Raw genomic sequence first — 17,572 nt, forward strand, 5'->3', positions numbered from 1 at the left:
GCCGGCGCTATGCTTGCCGCGGGCTGCCCTGGAACGGGAAAGCAAAACGCGGGAGGGCGGAAGGGGGCTGGGTGATAACAGAAAGCGTCTCCTCATCCTCAAATGCTGCCCACCCCCAGAAAGGGAACACCAGCAGCTCCTCGGCTACCCCGCCCACTGTTCGCAAGGCATCCTGGGGAACGTAGTCCTGCGTTTGTTGCCGCCGCCGCCGCCGCCTTCTTGTTCTTCACCCACAAGGAGAAGGATAACAACTCTGAGCCTGTCGACTTGTAGAAGGTAGGCTGGTGCTGTAGACTGTGGGGTGGGGGTGTTTCTTAAAGGGACAGGCATCTTTCGGCCATTCGGAGCAAAACAGGGAGCCTCCGGATCAATAGAAAGGCCATGATATATTATCATCAGAATCGTTCAGGCATTTGAATGTTTGGGACTAGCACCAACCAACAAAAACCTTTCCCCACGGAGTGAAGTGGCTGCTACATTCTCCCAGACTGCTGGGCATCATCACTGAGACCTTCAAGAAGAGATTGGATTGCCATTTGTCAGAAATGGTGTAGGGTCTCCCACTTGGGTGAGGGGTTGGACTAGATGACCTACAAGGTCCCTTCCAACTCTGATTATCTGTTATCACAGGAGTATAATGTAGTAAAGAGTGGCCGATTCGATTTAATCAAAATGAACCAGAAAAGACCAGAAAAGAAAAGAAAAATCCATTTGGGATGTAAAACAGCCTAGCAGAAGGAAAGACAGCTCTCACACAGATGGCACAGACCAGCAAGTTCTCCTAAACAACTCTTCTCTAGCCCCACTTCCTTGCCAGATCTGAGCTGCAAAAATCTCTGGAAAGAGACAAGTTATTTGCTGTCACCTAGTGGTCATCCAGCAGCAGTGGGTCTCCTAAAATAATACACTTCCATGGGTTCATTTCCATGGGTTCCTTAGGGCATTAATTAGCGCACCTTGGGAGAGTTACATTTTGGGCTTTGGGGGTGGGATTGTCTGTTTGAGGCATCTAGATATCCTGGATCAGCCCTAAAACTGTAATAATAGAAACATTCAGGTATTTATGATACATAGAAATTTGCTATTTGTTTTCTAAATCTTCACCTCCTACATCAGCAGCTGGCTGTATCTGGTTGAGTCTGGAAGTATAGATCAGGCTTTGCTAGTATTTAAACCAGTATTTAAGCTCCCAGAATTCCCCAGCCAGCATCCTGGGAAAAGATAACAGCAAATTATATTAGTATTGCTTCCAAGAAAATGCATGGACATGTGCATATAGTTAGCAGGAGTTGGATTCAGTGATGCTTTATTTTATCTCCTTTTTCTTATTCCTGCAAATTTAATTAACCTATGTACCCATTTTTACAGAACATTTAGCAGAGAAATCTGAATAAAAGATATATTGGGGGGGACAAATTGCATGTTTGCATGAATCTCTAAATGAAGAGTTCCCACAGAATACAGAGTTAAATACTGTACAAATTACGGTAGTTCTACAATCTGTATATACATGCACACCGGTACACATATATATTATTAGATTCAAAATAACAAAATGGTGAATACGGTAGATGCAAAAGCTTAGGCAGCCTTCCAGTCACTACTTGGCAGAAAGGAATAATGTACTTTCTGTATTTTACAGAATGTATTTTTAGTTTTGCTTTTGATATTTTCCCATTCTTCTTGCAGAACCTATCTAGCTTAAGAACAACTCCTGAGTTCCTTCCATGCTTTAGATGTCAAGATCCCCACAGATCCTGAATAATCTTCAATCGTATTGACTGTGAAGCTGTTCCAAAACCTTTATCTGTCCTATAGAGCCATTTCATGGTTGGTTTGGAAATGTGTTTCAAATACACATAGTCCCTGACTTACAACCACTATTGAGGCCAAAATATCTGTTGCTAAGCAAGGCGGTGGTTAAGTGAGTTTTGCTCCATCTTATGACCTTTTTGCCACAGTTGTTAAGCAAACTGCTCAAGTTGTTAAGTGACTCTTGCGATCAGTAAGTAAATCTGGCTTCACTCGCTGACTTTGCTTGTCGGAAGCCAGCTGGGAAGGTTACAAGTGGTGAGATCACATGAACCCAGGATAGCGCAACTGTCATAAATGCACGCCAGTTGCCAAGTGCCAGAATATTGATTGCGTGGTCATAGGAATGCTACAACAGTCATAATGTGAAAACTAGTCATAAATGACTTTTTTCAGTGCTGTTGTACTTGTCACTGAGCAAATGGTTGTAAGCTGAGGACTACCTGTACTGTACTGTAGCTGTTTTGCACAAATATCTAACTAACTTCTTTGCAGCTTCCGTTCCCTTTTGCAAACTGAATTACTTGCTCTGCCCACTTACAATGCATTATTAATGATAGCTGATCCAGCTACTATCCAAAAGCAGGTTGACCTTTGCAAGCAACCAACAATAATAAACCTAAGCAAAATCAAACTACCGGCCAGAAATCATTGCAGGTGGGATGCAGAGGACGAGGGAGCTGAAGAACCAAATGAAGCCACAGGGTCACTAGCACTGCCTTCTCATTCTACAATGCTCTGGCAATTTTGCTAAGCACTATTGTATTTTTCCTCCTGCTGATTTAGCACTTCAGGCAGAGGGCCAACTTGGAGTCCCTTCCCACTCAGTGCTAAAATTGTAAAGAATCAGGCAAATTTTGCAGCATTCGTTTTTCATTAGTTCCCCATGGTCTGCAGCTGCCTGGTTTGCATCTGGAGAGCATTACATTGGACAGAGCTGGTCCAAACGTTCCCTGCATGTGGGAAACACTGCAAGCCTTCATCTCCTTAGCTATACCCCTTTCTTTAGCCTCATCTTTTAAAACTTGATGATAATATATATTATAGAAGCACCAACAGCAGAGGTGGTATTCAGGAGGTTCTGACCAGTTCTGGAGAACCGGTAGCAGAAATTTTGAATAGTTCAGAGAACCGGCAAATACCACCTCTGACTAGAGATTTTACAGTATTCTTCCCCTGCCACGCCCACCAAGCCACACCCACAGAACCGGTAGTAAAAAAAAATTGAATCCCACCACTGACCAACAGTCTTACTGACGAAAGATCCATCTATATCAGGGGGGTCAAAGTTAAACTCCATTTCATTGAGGGCCGCATCAGAGTTGTGTTTGACCTTGGGAGGGCTGGGAGGGGGCGTGGCCAGGGGGCATGGCCAGCTTGATGTCACTCATGTTGGGGGTACCTGTGGTGGCCCAAGTGCTCTGCCAGCAAAAACAGGCTCCTGAGCTCTGTTTTCATCTGCTATGGCCTTCCGCAACCCTCTGCCAGTAAAAACTCTGTTTTTATTGGCAGAGGCACCATGTGCCTGTCCTTTGCTGTTTCCAGGGCAGCCCTACAAACCAGATCGAAGCACCCCGCAAGCTGGATTCAGCCTGCGGGCCTTAGCAACCCTGATGTATATAGATCTATTATATTCTGTTTTCATAATGACCAAGCAAATACTCTGGCAAATCCATTGACAGAGAATGAAATGGCAGTTCTCTTGCTATTTGCCTGGCATTCAACAGCCTATTGATTCTTTTAAAAACATGAAAATGCCATTATGTTTTCATATCTAATAGCTACTTCCACCATAGATTTCTTTAGCTTCCTTTGAAAAAAGTAAGATCCTTTGGAGTCTTTCTCATCTTCCTGGATCCATTAATGTAGATTTCTTGACAATAACACCAAAATGGTTACCATTGCCTCCTTTCTGGATTGTTTCCCCTGTTCTTGCTTATTTCCTTGTGGTTTCTCAAGCATCATCCAGCTCCAACCCTGCTTAGCTTTCTGAGACCTCCCAAGGTCAACTGCAATATAAATCTATTGCTATCACTGAATCTTGTGGCAGTGTTACATTAAATGAGTTATGTGCTGTGGGTTGAAGCCAACTAGCTGCTTTGTTTTTTAATCTTGCCTTTCCTTGAGGATAAAAATAGGCAAGTGGAGATCTTAGAAATAAATCTGGCTTTCCTGGCTAGTATTTTTCCTACCTGGAAGATTTCTTAGTGTTTGTCAGCTGTGCCTCATTCAAAACCCAAGAAAGAAATCCTTCAACTCCACTGATGTAGAGAAAAAGTACTTTTACTGAGTTTGAAGTGATAGCAACAAAAGAAAGCAAGATCTGAAGCAAATAGGTACAAATATTACATATTGAAAGTTATCCCAAATTCCCTCCCTCAAGAGTCCAGATTGGTCATCCCAACCTGAGGTGTTTGTCATGTGGGGTAGTGGTGGCGTTCTGGTTCGGCCCACTCCAGCCGAGCTGGTAGCAGCGATGAGCAGTGGAGACCAAACCAGATCTCTCCACCGCTCTGCTGTTGGGCCAACCCATCCACTCAGGCTTCTTTTGAAGCACAGCTGCTTTGCGCGGCATAGTAGAGTGTTGCGTGGCAGCTGCTGAAGTGACCAGGAGAGTGCAGGCTTGCAGGAGGCAAGTTGGAATGCCTCTGTGCCTGTGCAAACACCTCTGTGCCTGCACAAAATGCACGTTTGGCGCACACGTCCACGCAAAGTTGTGCTTGTGCGCAAAGTGCACCCATCAAGCCACTCCAACTGAACCAGTGGTAAAATATTTTGAATCCCACCACTGACGCCATTTTGAAGATGGTTGATCTTGGCTTAGTAGAGATAAGTCTTTGCAGCTGCGCGGTAAGCAGGAAAGCATCCCCTACTTTTTAGTTCACACAAAAGACGTCTTCACTCTCCAGCCACCTTCTCCTCCCAAATACCAAAATTGCCCTTTCCCCTGTTTCTGTGGCATCTGACAGGAAGCAAGCAGCAAAAGATGTCAAGAAAACTTTGTGGAGGCTGACACCGTTAGGGTTGCCAGCTAGTGAAAGGACACTGACATTTAAAAGTCCTGCTGGCTCACATGAATGTACACTGATCCTACCTACACAAAGATGAGAGCCATTCTAGCATTCTTGGATGAGACCTCAATTTTGTGCCAGAAATATATAATGTACTGTAGCATCAGTCTTTTATTGGAAAAGAATTGGTGTACTGCCAATTTTCAAAATGAAAATCAGGAACTCATATATTGGTTTATGGAGAAATGGATTATTACCAATAACATTGTTATGCAAAAGACCAAGTCTCGATTGAAAAGGATCAGCAACATGATTTCTGCAAAGATGAGTCTTAATTCACTTGTTTTGAGTTAGGTGGCAGTACCTGCAAGGCCACATACTCCAACCAGCTAAAACTAGCAAAATACAGGTACTCCTAAACTTATAACAATTGAGCCCAAAATTTATGTAGTTAAGTGAAAAACTGGTTAAGCGAGTTTTGCCCTGTTTTACAACTTTTCTTGCCACATCTGTTAAGTGAATCACTGCAATTGTTAAATTAGGAACACGGTTGTAAAGTGAAACTGGTTTCCCCATTGATTTTGCTTGTCAGAAGGGGCTCACAACACCCTGAGACACTGCAACCGTCATAAATATGAGTCAGCTGTCAAGTATCCGAATGTAAATCACGTAGCCATGGGGATGCCTCAAGGTCATAAGTGTGAAAAACGGTCCTAAGTCACTGTTTTCAGTGCTGTTGTAACTTCGAACGATCACTAAACAAAGTGTTGTAAGTCAAGGACTGCCTGTATCCAAGGTGAAACACATTTATAGCCCACATTTATATTTATGGGAGGTTGGAGGGAGTGAAACTGCAAGGCACGGCTTTTTTGTGTTAATTCTGGTGCCTTGGAACAGCCTCCTGACAAAACTCACGGTAGCTCCCTTCTTGCTAATTGTTAGGAAAATGTTGAAGACTAAACTACTGTATGTATGAGTATTCTCTCATATATTATACCATATTTAATTATTTTCCCCTATTTTTTTTGTCCATATTGTGTTTTTTTTCCCTAGTTTAGGTTGCTTTTGATGGTCCCTATTTGGAGTTTAATCAGATTGTTGATGTTTTAACTTGTAATCTCCAAGCTGCCAAGAATCTCTTGATTTGCATGTTGCAGAAGCTTCATAAATAAGTAATCAATACAATACAAACCACTTCCTCAGGGAAGGAAGACTGAAGAGATGGGTCTCGCAGATAAAATGAAATCATCAGAGAAAACATTACTTTGTTCTTATCTGGCATTGACAACACAAGTAGGTTGTTTTGTGTAAAATGGATACTCCTTTACAGGTTGATGTTTTGGTCTACATTTGGTGCTTTGATGATACTGGCAACTGAAGAGTAATTATAACACCAGATTTCCAGTACTTTTGATGAAAGCAAAATAGCTTCTTACATTTTTCTATATGTCCAAGAATTGTTACCGATTCAGTCTTTCATTAAATATGCAAATAGATTGCTATTTAGGAGAGCCATAAAAATAGCAGTGTTTTTCCTTCAGGAAGCCAAGGGAATTGGGTAGCTTGAAGTGACTCTCTCCTGAATTATAAACCTTCCTGGTTTTTGTTAGTGTTTGGGGACAAACCCCCAAAAACAGAATGTGCAGCAGCAGTCAAACCAGGCAGCCAAATGAGAGAGGAAGGGCCCTAGGGTTTACACACACTGATGACAAACACTGTTTGTAGTTTAAATAGTTGTTTAATCCAATTCGAGTTTAAACATTGTCAATCAGTCCATATGTCATTCACAAATATATCCATTCAGTAACTTAGTCCATGTACTAGTCAGTTCTATATCCTTATCTGCTTGTAAAGATATCTTCTCCTCTGATACCTTTCCTTTTGAAGACAACGCTGAGTATTCACAGGATATCAGCACATCAATGAAGTAGTCCTTTCGTTCAGGTATTCAAACAGTTGTAGCAAATAGTAGCAAACAAAACAGTAGCAAGCAGAAATCAAGCAGAGATCAAGCAGAGAGATTACGTTTCTCTTACTGCCTTTTATTGCCGTTTGTAACCGCACCCTTAATTAGTTAATTACAAGCAGTTTGGTGCTTAAAGCTACAAGTTACAAACACCCAAACCTTGGTTTATATATTTATTCACCCAAACTTAGTTGGTGTATCATTGTTATACCCAACATTCTCCCCTTTGGGTGATATAAATATATAATACCCTTACAATCTAAAACCATACTTTACACAACTCTCTTGGTGCTTAATGGCACCTTGGGCTTTAGTAAAGTTATCAGCTATATTGTCCTCCGACATACAGTACTCCAGCTGTATCAGATTACTTTTTACAGATTGTCTAACGTTTAAGTACCTTAAATCTGTATGCTTGCTCCTAGTTTTTACTGCAATATTTGTGGCCATTTGAATTGCTGCCTGATTATCTTCATGTACAATTATAGGATAATTTACAGTTAATCCCATGTCACTCATCATCTGCTTATACATGATTAATTCAGTACATAATAACGACAAACAGGAGAATTCTGCTTCCATAGTGGACAAACTTATATGCTGTTGTCTTATCGACTTCCAACCTATTAATGTTTTACCCAGCATTATGGCTGTTCCCGAAGTCGACTTTCTTGTGTCTCTTTCTGATGCAAAACTAGCATCTGCATAAGCACTTAGTATTAGATTACCTTTTGGTTCTAGATACAGTGCATGGTGTAATGTTCCTTTAAGATATCTCAAAATTCTCTTTAATGCTTTCCAATGACATTGTAGTGGATCATTATTATGTCGTGCCAGTTGATTAACACCATAAGCTATATCTGGCCTTGACCAATTGCTAATGTATGATAAGCTACCAATCAAAGATTGATATATTACCTTATCAAACTTGGGACTTTGAGCATCCATTTTGCAAATATCCTGACTCATTGGAGTCTTTGCAGTCTTACAAAGTTCCATCTTATAATCTATTAGCAATTTAGATATCTTATCCTCCTGAGATATCTTAAAACCTTTCTGTGTTTTCAGTATATTCAAACCTAGATATTTCTTTATCTCCCCTAATTGCTTGATTTTTATTTTCTTAGCTAATGATGCTATTATTTTATTGGCTTCATCATTAGTTTCTGTAATCAAAGCAATATCATCTGTAAATAATAGTAATAATGATATTTTCCCATTTGTCTCCCTTTTAAATAGACATGGATCGGCTAAACCAGCTTTAAACCCTATATTGTTTAGTTCCTTTACAATATACTGGTTCCATTCATAGCCTGATTGTTTAAGACCATAGAGGCTCTTTTTTAACAACCAATAATCATTATTATATTCACCTTTAAATCCAATAGGTTTTTTCATGTATACAGTATGTCTTAGTGGAGCGTGCAAGTAAGCAGTTTCTACATCTAGATGGTTGACTATATATTTCTTACTTGCTGCCCACACTAAAGCTGCCCTTAATGTTGCTGCTTTAAGGCTAGGTGCAAATACCTCGTCATAGTCATTGGCATTTTGTCTAAAGCCTTGGGCTACTAATCGTGCCTTATAGATTATATTACCATCTTTTTCAGTTTTTATCTTAAAAATCCATTTGCAGCCAATGGGTTTTATATCAACAGGTAATCTCGCATTTTCATATACTTTCATATCCTTTAAGGATTTCAATTCCCTATTCATTGCTGCATACCAACTTTCCTTATCTTTAGTAGGATACATGTTTATTTCATCTACAGTATATGGAACTTTATTAATCTGGCACACTGTGTTAGCCTGGTATCTATCAGGCGGTCTAGATATTCGTGTAGTTCTTCTGGGAATTACAGGGCTTGTTTGAGGACTTTTTTGAATTACTACCTGTTCATGTTCCTCAGCTTGCTCAGCTATTGGTACTATTTCTTCCTTTATGGGCTCTAGCTCTGCCTGTATTTCTCTCTTTACTTTATTCTTAAAGTTACAGGGATAATCAATGGGATTTCTATAGGATTCAATAATTACTTCTTTATTGTTATCCTGTTCTAACTTATCCCATCCTACGTGCTCTAGAAATTGGGCATTGGCACTGCATAACACCTTAGATGTGCCTTTCTCCCAAAATCTATATGCCCTATGGTTTGCTTGGTAACCAACGAAGAATAATTGTTTAGCTCTGTGTTGCCCTTTACGCCTGAGTTGTGTAGGGATATGCACCCATGCTGGTGCACCAAATGTGTGCAGGTAACTCAGATCAGGCTTCTTGCCATGCCACATGGTGAATGGTATTTCACCAGTAGTTGTGTTAACGTTGTTCAATATGTTATTAGCACACATTGTGGCCTCCCCCCAAAAAGAATCAGGTAATCCAGAATCAGTTAACATTGTTCTAACCATTGCCTGTAGTGTTTGGCCTCTTCTCTCAATAAATACGTTGTGTTGTGGTCTGTATGGTGCAGATTTCTTGTGCTCTATTCCAGCTACCTTTAATCTATTCTGGAATTTGCTGTTAACAAATTCCGTACCATTATCTGTCACCAGGGTTTTCAGTTGCCGTTTAGTTTTTCTTTCTGCAAATTTTAACCAGTTGAAGAAATGTTGATATGTTTCAGTTTTGCTTTTCATTAGGTAGCAAAACCCATATCTAGAATAATGGTCCATAATGCTCAGTATATATCGAGCACTCCCCATACTGGGTTTCTTTGGACCTATAATGTCTGCAAATACTACTTCTAAAGGTTCTTTAGTTTTGAAACCATTTAGCCTATTTGCAGGCAATATTTTACTCTTATCTTCACAGCAGACATTACAACGCAAATATTTATCACACGGTTTTAACCTTATTCCATCAGATAACTCTACTGTACGTTTTAGCATTTTAAAATTTACATGCCCCAAACGCCTATGCAATAAATGGATACATTCATTATGAGGCTTTATATTGTTAAATACAGTCTGTGCCTCCGCTTTCTTACTATCATGTAATACATACAATGTTCCATTTAAAGCTGCAGTTACCTTTTTGTTATCTTTTTCAATTATGCAATTATTATCCTTAAATGTAATTACATAACCTAGTTTGTCTAATACCCTTACAGAAAGCAAGTTCACCTTTAACTGTGGTACATACAACATTTTTATATCCTGGTTTAAGCATGGACAGTATGCAATACCTTCTCCCTTGGCCTTGAGGTTCCAGCCATTAGCAAGTGATATATGTTGAGAGCTTGTAAACATTTTTATAAATTTTGTCTTATCTCTCGTGATGCAGTGGGATGCACCACTGTCCACCACCCATAAATCATTCTTCACATCACAGTTGCTAAACATGGCTAGTTCAAAAGATTTCTTTGGCTTTTTTACATTCTGGCTTTTTTCTTTTCTGCAGAATCTTGCCAAATGTCCTCTGCCGCCACAATTAAAACACCTTTTAATTGTGTATGCCGTCGAAGATAAATTCTCTTCTTCCGGGTGCTTTAATTTACTTAGTTGGTTTCTTTCAAGCTTTGAAGATAATTTCTCTTCTTTATTAGGTTTATCTTCTCTCAGCTGGTCACGTTCACACCTTCTTCTGGCTTCTTCTAATAGCCTACCGGTAATCTCGGTTAATGATAAACTATCTTTTGGCAATACTTCTAAAGCAGTCACATAATCATCATAACTTTGATCTAATGAAGACAGTATGATGTATACTTGTTGCAACTCATTAAATATAAGCTCTTTTTCTTGTAATTCCTGAAAAATGCTCTTCATACAATTTAAATGAGTTAACATGTCTCCATTCTTCTGAAGATGTGTTCGAAATGCATGTAAGATATATATGAGCTCCTACACTGTCCCGAACATATATCTTCCTGAGGTTCTCCCAGCAGTTCGCAGCGTTTTCCTCTCCACGGATATGGATAAGTTGCTGGTCAGAGAGAGACAGTCCTATGATGCATAAAGCCTGCTCATTCTTTCGTTTATAGTCTTGTATCTTTTTGTCATCCTCCTCAACATCAGGATCTAAGTTAGTCACATCTGGTGGGTTTGTTATTATGTCCCACAAACCTTCTCTTCGTAGAAGTAAACTACATTTCATTGACCATGAAACATAGTTTGTTCCATCTAGTCTGGATATCATGGACAGATTAGGCAAATTTACTTGTGCCATTGTCCTTCAGGTAAACAACTATTTAAAAATCAATGAAAAACAGTTTGTTTTTACAGTAATGTGCAACTCACACCAACTCTCACTGCTATATCATGGTTAGTTAGACTGTGCTCACTGGGCCCATAACCAATGTTAGTGTTTGGGGACAAACCCCCAAAAACAGAACGTGCAGCAGCAGTCAAACCAGGCAGCCAAATGAGAGAGGAAGGGCCCTAGGGTTTACACACACTGATGACAAACACTGTTTGTAGTTTAAATAGTTGTTTAATCCAATTCGAGTTTAAACATTGTCAATCAGTCCATATGTCATTCACAAATATATCCATTCAGTAACTTAGTCCATGTACTAGTCAGTTCTATATCCTTATCTGCTTGTAAAGATATCTTCTCCTCTGATACCTTTCCTTTTGAAGACAACGCTGAGTATTCACAGGATATCAGCACATCAATGAAGTAGTCCTTTCGTTCAGGTATTCAAACAGTTGTAGCAAATAGTAGCAAACAAAACAGTAGCAAGCAGAAATCAAGCAGAGATCAAGCAGAGAGATTACGTTTCTCTTACTGCCTTTTATTGCCGTTTGTAACCGCACCCTTAATTAGTTAATTACAAGCAGTTTGGTGCTTAAAGCTACAAGTTACAAACACCCAAACCTTGGTTTATATATTTATTCACCCAAACTTAGTTGGTGTATCATTGTTATACCCAACAGTTTTGGATATAACAGGGAATCAGAGTGCCCAAACATCTCTATATATATTTATACAATAATTGAGTTCAACCATCATGCTAGACTTAGCAAGGCTTCCTTAATCTTGGCTCAGTGGGTTATACAAACCCCGCCAATAGTCAAGTCCTTAAATTACAAAACTTTGTTTAAAGACACTTATAATGGCACTGAAAAAAATGACATGTAATTGATCCTTACATTTAGACCTTCAAGAACTTATACCGGCCGAGTGTCTGATTTTTTTCAAGCCTATACACAAAAATCTAGTCAACTAAAGTTCAACACTAAATTGGCGCAAGATGAGGGTCAAGAGTGGATGGATTTTGACCACTTGTGGGAATGAAACAATACTAAGCTAATGATGTGTTTAATTCTGCCCTCCACGAAGATCAAATGATCCTGGGACACTGCAAGCATCATAAATACACAACAATTGTCAAGCACCCACAGTTTGACCATGTGACTATGGGGATGCTGCAACAGTCATAAGTGTGAAAACTTTTTTTCAGTGCCATTGTGACTAAACAGCCCCTAAACAAATGGTGCTAAGTTGAGTTAACCTGTATGCTGGGTACTAATTGTATAAGCTCAGTAAGTATCTGTCCACCTAAAGATATACTTTTTGAGATACATATCTGTTTTAAGTTAAATAAAAATAGTAGCCTCCACCAAGGTCTCTAGAGGTTCTTAGTCATCCAGGTCATGGTGCTTTTTCAAAAGGCAACTTTGTTTTTCCTTGAAGATGTTTTGCTTCTCATCCAAGAAGCTTCTTCAGTTCTTCAGGCTTCCTTTGGAACATCCACCAAGGTATTAATGAGCCTTCATTTGCTGATCCCCCTTTCACTGAAGATAGGCTACATTCCCCCCCTTTTTATATTAAGACAAACCTTTCAGCCTTCAATTTCAGGTTGCTTTGACTAAGAAAAGTTTCAAGTCTCTCATCTGACTTTTTAAATGTTTTGATTGTTCATTTAACTGACCTAAATGTACGGTATTATTTGAGTATCATAAAATGTTTCATTGGCAGCATGCTTAATGTGTGGTAACAGTTAAATGTTTTAATTTTGCTTTGTCTTATAGTCGCTTTGAAAATAAGTTACTTTGAAAGAAATAAAATGTAAAACAGTTGTGGATTCTGTAAACTTGCATCTTTTTACAAAAAAGATTATGAGAGAATTTCCTCAAAAAATGTTCCTTCCAATATTTTATTTCAGTTCTTAATGCAAGTCACCTGGGCAGGCTTGGAGCCAGAAGTGGTATTCAGCCGGTTCGCACCAGTTCAGGCAAACCAATAGCAAGGATTTGGCATGGGTCACCAAACCAGTAGTAAGTTCTGGCTGGTCACGCCCCCAACCCAGTTGCCTGGTCACCGCTGGCTCGCTTGCCCCACCCACCCGATGCTTGCTCATCCCGCCCACCTGAAGCTTGCCCCTTAAGGTATTTCTTTTTTTCCCCCTCCCAACAATCAGCTGTTCATATGATCAGCTGTGCCAGGATTCCCCTAGTTGTCTTACTGCTTTGCCCAGGAGGATTCCCTGAGGCCCAGGAAGGCCAAAAATGCAGGGAGGGGTGCAGTCCCCCCTCCATTTTTTTTTCTTCCTGAGCCCCAGGGGAGCCTTCTGGGAGCAACCCCCCCGCCCCAGGAGGCTTGCCTGAGGCCCAGAAGGCCCAAAAATTGGGTGAGGAATGGCTGCAAAAAAGCGAAGAAGAAGAAGAAAGAAGAAGAAGAAGAAGAAGAAGAAGAAGAAGAAGAAGAAGAAGAAGAAGAAGAAGAAGAAGAAGAAGAAGAAGAAGAAGAAGAAGAAGAAGAAGAAGACAGTCACATGGCCACCTAGCCATGCCTAACAAGCCACATCTACAGAACCAGTAGTAAAAAGTTTTGAATCCCACCACTGCATGGAGCCATTGAATTGAACAGTGCTGGCACTTATTTTGTTTCAACCTCTGGAATCAAGTAAAGTCCCAGTTTTAAAAATATTACAGATAGTCTTTGATTTATGACTAGTTGCTTATCAACCATTCAAAACTACAATAGGGTTCCCCCCCCCCCCAAAAGCTACTTACGACCTGGTTTCAAAGGTCTAGTGTTGCTCCCTCTTCAGTCATGTGACTGAATTTTGGGCATTTAGTAAGTGGCCTGCACATACAGCCATTTGCAACACCCCATAGTCCAGTGACCACAATTTGGCTGGAAACTGGCATTTACTTTTGATGGAAGAAAAATCCAGTCCTGTTCCAAGCTGGGAGAAAGACACTGGAAGTAAAATGGAGACACTGGAAGTAAAATGGAGGCTGGCTGCAAGAAAGAAAGTCTCTGTTTATTTGTTAGCCCGAAACTTCAGTGACAGCAGCATGTTTCTGGGAATAGCTGACAAAACGGAGTTGAGTGTAGGTGGGTTTATATACATTCTTTGGGGCTTTGTGACAGAGATGCCTGTTCCTGAGTAAGAATTTGTCCTTTAATATTTTAATGGCTGTTGCTAGATTCCTATGGGGTCATATAAGGGTCATGGCTGGCTCTACAGGAAAAAGGGGAAATGCAAATCCTAGGTGTTTGTCTTAGCTAATCTTGTCAGTTCTGGCTTGCCTAATTGTATTGCTTATCTGGAGTCTCTTTGCTTATGAATAGATTGTCCCAGTCTTTCTGAATGGATTCAAAATCTGGATTCCTAAAGACCAGCTTCTTCAAGCTTCTGCTTGAGGCTGTTTTCCTATGGCAGGAAGCCTGGGGCTGCTTTCTGCCTTTGTTAAGATTTTTTTTCTCCTTTAGGGGAAATATTCTATTTGCCTCTTTTTAATATTAAGATTAAAGAATATTTTAATCAGGGCCGGGGACTTCCTACATGTCCAATTTTTGGCAAACACCACTTAACAACTGCAGCATTAGCTTAACAACTTCCACATTCACTTAACGACAGCCACATTTACTTAAGGACCACCGTAGGTTGTAAAATCAGGTCCAGTCACATTTTATAACTGTTTTATAACTGTCACAACTTAACAACTATAATTGCCAGGCTCAATTACAGTCATAACTTGAGGACTACTTGTAAATCAAGATCTCATTCGCTTCATATGTATTTACCTGTTCATTTGTTGAATTACCAAGCACTGAATTACCAAGGAGTGAGGGATATTTTATTAGTGGCATTGTTGGGGGCAATATGCTGACTCTGCAAACCACTTAGAGAGGTTGTAAAGCACTATGAAGCAGTATATAAGTCTTAAGTGCTATTGCTATTATTGAGATCAGTCTTTCAGTGCCTTGCACAGTTTAGCTACTACTTCATCTCCACAAAATATATTGTTTTTCAGAACTCAGTAAAAGTACATTTTGGTTGGATACAGCAAATGCATTTTTTTGAATCAAACCTACTATCCTTAGAACATCATGTGAGAGGTACATATGAGAAGTGCAGGTTGCTTTCAGCCTCCAGGAAGTGTCTTGGCGCTCCCTCTGGTGGTTGACTACAAGACAACACATCGCAGCTGGGACCTGCTCTGTGTCCATGACCAACCTCAACTTAGACTTAGAGAATAAATGCAAGAAATTCAGTAGAAAGCTGTTCAGCAAGCAAGGGCCTAGAGGAAGTTATAAAGTGGGTATCACCATTAAACTTTCTTTTCTTAATCACTGGCAGAGTTACTGTTGCAGCTGGATCCTCTGTTTTCTCCCTTCTCCTGAAGTACAGCGATGGCGTTCGAGAGAACTAAAACATTTCTGCAGGAATTGGATGCTTCACTATTAGGAACACCCAAAGGATAAGGAGAAAGGTTGGACATTGGGACAGAACATTCATATGATCACAATGAATATGATACACAATGCCAGCTGGGGTGTTGTTGTTTTTTAGATAACAGATAATCAGAGTTGGAAGGGAGCTTGTAGGTCATCTAGTCCACCTCCCCCACAAAGCGGGAGACCCTTTCTGACAAATGGCAGTCCAATCTCTTCTTGTAAGTCTCAAGTGATGGCGCTCCCACAACTTCCGAGGGCAAGCTGTTCCATTGATTGATTGTTCTCACTGTCAGAAAGTTTCTCCTGATTTCCAGGTTAAAGCTCTCCTTGTTTGGTTTCCATCCATTATTCCTTGTCTGGCCTACAGGCGCTTTAAAAAAACAGTTTGACCCCTTCCTCTCTGTAGCAGCCCCTCAAATATTGGAAGACTGCTATCATGTCTCCCCTGGTCCTTTTCTTCACTAGACTATCTAAGCCCAGTTCCTGCAACCATACTTCATATGTTTTAGTCTCCAGTCCCCTAATCATCCTGGTTGCTCTTCTCTGTACTTTTTCTAGAGTCTCAACATCTTTTTCATAATGTGGTGACCAAAACTGGATGCCGTACTCTAGGTGTGGTCTTACTCAGGCTTTATAGAGTGGTATTAGTACTTTTTAGATGTTTTAGAAGCTTACATGATTTCAAGGCAGCAATCTTCCATGTATTTTTTTCTCTCCATTCCTGTTTTGTAAAGCCCCTTTCTGAGTTTTGGTGTTCAAGAGTTTCTGAATACTCTCCTAGCATCCGGATCCTTTCATGATTCAGATCAGTGTCAAGATTCCTTCCAAAATGCTTTTAACAGATGCACTTTGCTGGCAGATCTGCTAGCTTTGCACTACCTAATTTTAGCAGAGGCTTTTCAGCAACAGCTTCACCACCCCCACTTCATATGCCATAAACAAATACATGGCCAAATGGAAGAGGATCATATCTGCAGTGTTAATCATTTATGCTTTTGCATTTGTAGGTGGATGGGGAAGTTACGTCTTGCTGGCTGCCTGCTTAGATCTACCTGTCAGGTCCAAGCCCAAAGCCAACACCACAAAATCCAATCCACTCTAACCCTTTATTTGCTTATACCTAATGGACAGAATCTTGTCAAACTAAAGCTATAACTCTGTACCCTAACACAGTGGTCCCTAACCCTCGGTCCGTGGACTGGCACCGGTCTGCAGCATGCCAGTAACCAGGCCACAAACAAGCGAAGCCCCATCTGTAGGATACAGGCAGCATGGAAAACCATATCCCTCCGGTCCATGGAAAAACCTCTCTCCATGGAACCAGTTGTTGGTGCCCAAAAGGCTGGGGGCCGCTGCCCTAATAGATATATTTTAAGACAGGAATATCAAACTCAAGGCCCGGGGCCTGGATCCAGCCTGTGGAGTGCTTAGATCTGGCCCGTGGAGCCACCCTGGAAACAGCGAAGGACTGGCCTGTGGTGCCCACAGCCCTCCTGAGCTCTGTTTTCATTGGCAGAAGGTTGCAGGAGGCCATTGCAACTGGAAACAGAGCTCGGGAGCCTGTTTCACTGGCAGAGTGCTCAGGCCACCACAGGCACACCCTGATGTGGCCCTCAATGAAATAAAGTTTGACACCCCTATTCTAAGAGATTCTAGGGTGTGACTACCCTGAACCTCTTTCCCTAATCCCCATCCAGTTCAGGACTCTGCAGTCTTTTAATTTGCATTTTTCTCTGAAATGTACCGGGAAAGCTTTGCGATGCTAAGATTCTTCTCCAATTGCTTCACCAGGTGCATATTCCATCACACTGCCAGATCCGGGCTACAGAAAACCAGATGACTATTAGATGTAACAAAGAACTACCAAAAGCCATGATTCTGGTGCCATGTAGTGGTCATCAAGATTTTTACAACTCAATATAGTAGCCATGAATTTGCTCTTTCTTTGATCACAGGAAATATATCTTAAATTTCAATTGCTGAGGAGCAATTCTGAAAGTTGGCTACCAACCCTTCTGTCCATCCTTGTCAGCTTGCTGCATGCAGCTAAGTGGTTCCTGTGTGACAGAGGAAGCTAGATTAAATGGGTCTTGGGTCTGGTCCAGCACAGTTCTTTTTAGGTTCTCATCTTAGAAGTTCAGCTATAAACATTCT

At 40.6% G+C, this 17,572-nt stretch overlaps 1 long non-coding RNA gene across 1 annotated transcript in view; it reads left to right on the top strand.

Annotated features, from left to right (window-relative positions):
• Positions 1-86: 86 nt before the first annotated feature.
• LOC148127529 (uncharacterized) overlaps positions 87-17,572 on the top strand; it is a 48,437-nt gene continuing 30,951 nt past the window's right edge. The window contains exon 1 of the long non-coding RNA XR_015742737.1: positions 87-276. This is a non-coding gene — a long non-coding RNA (uncharacterized LOC148127529). The remainder of the gene's footprint in view (positions 277-17,572) is intronic.

This window comes from Pseudonaja textilis, chromosome 1 (genome assembly GCF_049901715.1).
Source record: "Pseudonaja textilis isolate UNSWEBS1 chromosome 1, rPseTex1.2, whole genome shotgun sequence".
Classification (NCBI taxonomy): domain Eukaryota; kingdom Metazoa; phylum Chordata; class Lepidosauria; order Squamata; family Elapidae; genus Pseudonaja; species Pseudonaja textilis.